Here is a 6,264-nt window from a genome sequence, read left to right as displayed (position 1 = left end):
ACAAGCCCTCAAACTTGTTTTCCCTCCAACAGGGTCCAGCTGGTCCCTTCCAAGACAAGAGGAAACCTGTGGAAACCCTAGCATAATAGGAGGCTTTGTTCATGATCATTGCTGATCACCTCTACAATCTCTCCAATTTTAGAAAATGCCTTAATTGGCTGCTGGAAAGGTCAAGGCTCTAAGGCTGGCAAACAAAGTGCTCCTTTAGTAAGCTGGCTTTCTTCGGTCTACAGAGAAAAGACAGATAAATTCACACGTGGGACAGCATCCTTGCCAAGAGGTATCTAAGGGTTAGATGTGCTGGACATGTAAACACTAGCATGTTTTTCCAGAGACTGCTAAATAAACTAGCACAGAGGTCAGCAAACCTTCTCTGTAAAGGACCAGATGATAAATATTTTAGGTTTTGTGGGACATATGGTCTCTGTCGCAACTACTCCACTCTGCTGTTCCAGGGCAAAAGCAGTTATAGAAAATACATAAACGAATGAGCATGGCTGTGTTCCCATAAAACTATTTATGGACACTGAAATTTGAATTTCATGTAATTCTTGCAGGTCAAAAAATACTCTTGATTTTTCTCAACCATTTAAAAACATAAAGATAATTCTTAGCCCGAAGGCCATATAAAAACAGGAGTCTGTAGTTTGATGACTCCTGACTGAGAGGATGAGACGACTCATATTCTGCATCTTACCACAGAAAATGCAAAGTGCAGAGTCTTTCTTCACAAGCTCGGTTATACTCAATTTATCCCTTTCCCTTCCCAAATCCAATCCTCCAAAATATTCCTCCAAGGGGGTCCACTGTCTCCATTTCCTTTGTCTCTGCTCCCATCACCTCTCCCACGGACTCCACCTCATCTGGTGCAATAACCTTACCTTCAAAGTAGTCACCATCCACCAGAGTGATGGGCTTTGAAAAGAAATCATCACTCCTTGAACTCCTTCAATAGTCAACAGCCCACCCCCCAAATATAATCCGAATAAACTCTATAATCTGTGCCAGGCCCTGCAAGGCCCTGCCTCTCTAACTTTGTAATCCTCTCCTTGTCTTTGACTCTATGTGATAGTTCATTGCATGTGTCAACTTGACTGCCTTAAGAGATGCCCAGATGTTTGGTAAAGCATTATTCTGAATGTGTCTATGAGGGTGTTTCTGGATGAGATTAACATTTGAATCAGCAGACTGAGTAAAGCAGATTGCCCTCTGTGTTAGTCAGGGCTCTCCAGAGAAAGAGAACCAGTAAGATGGAGGTCATACATATAAAATATCTGTATGTCTGTAATGAGATAAGGAATGGGCTCACATGATTATAGAGGCTAACAAGTCCCACAAGTGGTGCAAATTACAATCTGAAGGCCTGAAACCCAGGGGTGCTATGCTGTAAGTGCCAGTACAGGGACAGAAGACTAATGTCTCCACTCAAGCAGTCAGATTAATGTTCTTCTGCCATTTTGTTCCAGTCAGGCCATCAATGGGTTGGATGATACCCACCCTACACTGGGGAGGGTAATTTGTTCTCAGTCCAATTACAATGACAATCTCTTCCAGAAACACCCTCACAGATACACCTAGAAATAATGTTTAACTAGATATCTGGGCATCTCTTACACTAGCCCAACTGACACATAAAACTAACCAATACACACTCCCTAATGTGGATGAGTCCATCAGCCGAAGCTCTGAATAGAACACAAAGGTTGGCTCCCTGGTCAACAGGAGAAAACTCCTCCTGCCTGACTCTGCCTGCCTGACTGCCTTTGAACTAGGACATTGACATTTTCCTCCCTTCAGACATGAACACTGGCTCCTTCTGGGTCTCAAGCTCTCATGCTTCTCAGGCCTTTGGACTCATATTATTACTACACCATTGGCTGTCCAGGGTCTGGAGCTTGCAGACTCACCTTGCAGATCTTGAGATCTGCCCACCTCCAAAATCGTGTGAACCAATGCCTTATAATAAATCTCTTTATACATAAAAACACAAAAATGTTTTATATATATGGTATATATCTAGACAGATACATATCTCCTATTGGATCTATTTCTCTGTGTAACCCTAATACAACCATGAACTGTCACATCATTTTTCTCAAACTTCTTCAAACACATTAGGGCCTCTGTATGTTTCCTTTTTCACAAATATTTATTACTATGCCGTTACCTTCTCATTCAAGTCTCAATTTCACTATCTCCTGCCCTAATATTCTTTGAAAACTGGCTTCCTCTCACCCTTCACCAATGATTCCCTACCTCAGCCTCTTATTTTTGTTCCCTTCAAAACACTTATCAAATGTATAATTATTTTTATTACTTACTCATGCCTGTCTTCCCCAAATGGAAGGTAACCTTCATGAGGGTAGGCACCACCTCTGTGTTATTCACTGTATCCTAGAGCCCTAGGGCAGAGCCTGTCACAGCAACTTTTAATCAATGTTGCGGAATAAAGAATAGCCCAGAGTTTACAGTCCCTGCCCTCTTCTTTGGAACTTCCAACCACTTTATCAGAAAATGACCTTTGCATGAACAAGATGATGCTGGTGATGATAAAGACCCCCCTGTACCCTGCCCCAGTAAAGTGATGCTTGCTCCCCTATACCACTGTGAAGTCCTCTGCCATCTTTATGCTCTTCTTACTCTCTGGACTCATCACTGAAATGAGGACTTACTCTCACAGGGGCTGTGCCTTACTACTTAACTGGGTATTCACACTGGTAATTCAGGTTAAGTCACCACCTCATGTGACTCACAGCAGGGACTTTTCCCCACCACCACCACCAGGCCACATGCAGCTTGAAGTTCTGAGTACTATGATAAGTCTTATGGGTTTGCTGAATGAACTGACTTATCCATTTCATTCCCTCAGTGGCACCTAAATCAGAATAACCCTGGGTAACACTGGTGGATCAGTGGTGGGGATAAACATTAATGGGTACAACCTTTAACAAGAGTCTATACTTAGAAATGGAGGATTTGAGTGCTAACTGGCTTCACCTTTCCCTAATAAAAATTATTTTTGTCCTATTATTCATAGCTACCTTTGGCTGGTTCCACCCAATCAGTGCTTGCTATCTGTTCCTCACACTGGACCCTTGAGGAGAGCTCTTATTTCCACATAGCATGGAAAGCAAAGTGAAAGCAGGACAGGAATTCACTGATTGGTCTGTGGTCAGTTCGTGAAGCTGATGAGCTTCTCACAGTTGTTGTCCCACTGGTCCTCTGATTCTCTCCTGCTTCACAAAAAGCAACAGGAGGAACATCTTTAACTCAGGTAGAACAATCTGATCTTGATGCATGCCACCACTTAATTGAAGATAAAATAACCTGTCAGCACTAGTTACGTGAATTTGTCTCTGTATACCTCAAAGTCCCCAAACGAGGCCAATCACAGTTATCTGAAACCTGCCAGCAAGCCAGGGAACTGGGTCCTGGGAAATCTTTCTTGACTAGATCTGCTGTATCACAGGAAACTATCTAGAACCTTACAAGATCTTCAGACTGTATATGCCTGGGATGATACTCTGCTCACCCAGTTCCTGACTGCATAAAATGTGACTAGAGTGTGAACTATGTTCATTTCCTGTACAACAGTTTTTCTTACCAAGTAAAAAGTCCCCTGATACCTGCTCTACTGAAAAAGGCTTAATCGTTTTCACTTCGCCAATGTGAATTTCATGCTGTAATGGGCCAAGTTTTGGAAAAACAAAGCAGTTATTTTATATCTGCCCAACTTTCAGTTCACACAGGCGAACAGGACTATCAGTGGTGAAATCTCGCCAAGATCTCTTGTAAAAGATCCTTGATTTAACAATGACTGACATCTGCGCACTTTCCCGTTGAATATAATTCTCTTCACAAGGCCACACCTTGCAGAATAAACTTTAAAAGAGCAACCAGAGCTAAACTGCAGGCATTCTTCTTTCCCAGCTCCAGACATCTCTATCTAGGCTGTTTATTTTTCAGCTTTCTAATATAATGTTGGGTTGATATGTCTGTCATATGACAGCAAGAAAACCAATTACATGAGTCACGCTCTAAAGTGATCAAATGCTGGCCACTGAAGCCACAGCTGCTTTTGATTCATTAGAAATACATTTTCCAGCCCTGTATTTTTACCAGGCAATGTAGTTCAGTTGGTATTGCAGTTTTTATATAATACTTCTTTATTTGATTCAAAGTATAATATTTGTAAGATATTGCTAAAAAGTCACAAAGGGAAGGAGGGCATTAATTGTGCATCTCCTAAAGCTTTATTTCCACAATATGTGGTAAGTGCTAGAAATGAAGAAATGTCTCAATTTGCCTGAAAACCTCCAACATGGCTTTCTAATAGTAAGACTACAGGGTAAAAGCATTCCTCAGCATTTGACTAGCGAAGACTCCCACAGCTGCTAAGATTAGGTTTCTAGCATGACTTAACACTTTCTCCTCAATTGCATGAGTGAAAAATACAATGGTCTCAGCTTGATTCCAACTATACTTTATTTCCTGAACTGACACTTTGGTTTTCTTTAGGACAGAGCTGTTTAGAGTCAATTGTAGCAATAAAAAATAATGACAATGTCATGAATATTCTTACTGAAAAGCTGCTGCACCTTGCTTAGGCACTGAATATACTGTCAGTCTGTCCAAAAATAGAGGATCACAACAGCTGACTGATGTAGCAAGAAATGTCTATTTTAACAATCAGAAAAGGTGGTCATTTTCCAAAGTGAATTCATTACGTGGATAGTAAAAAAAAAAAAAAAAATTTCTATGACCAAATAAGTACAAGGTACACAGAGTTAAATAAAAGTTAAATGGGTTACTTTTCCACATTTCTGAGCTTTTAATATTCTGACATATATTATGAATTTAAAATAATTTCTTATTGAATTTTTCGTATAAAGTGCAACAGTTTGTAGGGCTAGTCTTCCACGAAGCTTTTTGAATCTTTGGAATAGGCCACTTAAAAGTGTCTGAAATATTTTACTGTCTTTCCTACCTCTCTCTGACACTCATACACACCCTATTCCACCTATCATATGGATATTTTATATAATGCCATGTATTTTATATATTTCTATGTATATTACAACACAGTAAAGCACAATGAGTATGTTTCACAATGCTTTTTGGCATAATTACTACGTTTCCTACCTGGATGATATTTCAGGCAATTCTGGTAAGGGCCTTTTTCTTCAAAACACAAGGTGATTTAACCAAAGCATGAATGAACAAAAAGAGGGGCTGCACAGAAGTGTGATTGCCACATCTGTTAGCAGTGCATTTGGTAAGCCTTCCCCTGTCACTATATATATTCAGAAATAATGACAAAAAAATGTAGTTCCTCTGGGCAAATGAAATGGAGGTGCAAATTAGAATCACACCTCCAGTCTCATTTTGGTATCACTTCTTGTCTGGATAAACAACACTTACTCTCACTCTCCTACTCATGGCAAGTAGCCACTGTTAACACTTGCATTAGGGATCAGTCACAACAAATTACAGTTAAGTTTCACACCACACTGCAGGAGGCAGCCTGGGCCCAGGAGAGCATAAGAGTAAAGCTGGGCCGCATTACCAATTTTGAGAAAACTAGCATTGGGGCTGAAAAGGCCCCTGTGCCTCAGCCACATGAAGTGGTTAAAATTCTAATACTCTAAGTGGTATCTTAATATTTCTGTGTATGGTGATTCATTATTCTCTGTGGAGAGTAACAGTAGGTAGCTGCTTGCAAGAAGGGTGATTTTAATCACCAATCACTTTCAAGAACACAAGAGATCAGTGGTACTCAACTGTGAAAGCTTCATTATAATGGGAAACTGCCTGTGTGGATTAAAAACACAAACGGATTTCACTTCAAGATGATTGTGTGAGATGCTAAATTTCCATGATGTGAAAAGTATCTACAGACTATGAGCCACATAAAAGTATCCATGGGGAAGATGAGAAAAATAAGGACCAGAGACCCAGTTCATACATGAATTTTCCCTACCTACTTGTGGGGCAGAAGATAAAACGGGCTTTGTAAGCTGGATCCCAAGTTGGCTAGTTTATTGTTTTTCCAAGTAGGGCAAAGTCCACTTTTTTGAGTGAAATACAAAGGTGAAATCTGAATAAAAGTTTATAGAATGCATGCAATTAATCTCCACTAAATAACAAGAAGTAAAATAAAATCATAAACCTTTAAGAAACAGGGAGGGGCATGGTGGCTCGTGCCTGTAATCCCAGTGCTTTGGGAAGCCGAGGTAGGAGGACTGCTTGAGCACCCAGGAGTTC

The 6,264-nt window shown here is 40.4% G+C and overlaps 1 long non-coding RNA gene across 1 annotated transcript in view; it reads right to left on the bottom strand.

The window, feature by feature from the left end:
• The window catches only part of LOC129047825 (uncharacterized), a 169,524-nt gene that overhangs the window by 144,640 nt on the left and 18,620 nt on the right, over positions 1 to 6,264 (bottom strand). The window lies entirely within an intron of this gene.

The sequence above is a fragment of the Pongo abelii genome, chromosome 13, assembly GCF_028885655.2.
Source record: "Pongo abelii isolate AG06213 chromosome 13, NHGRI_mPonAbe1-v2.0_pri, whole genome shotgun sequence".
NCBI classification, from domain to species: Eukaryota; Metazoa; Chordata; class Mammalia; order Primates; family Hominidae; genus Pongo; species Pongo abelii.
Note: the sequence above shows the minus strand (reverse complement) of the source record. Positions and strands in the feature narration are given on the sequence as shown.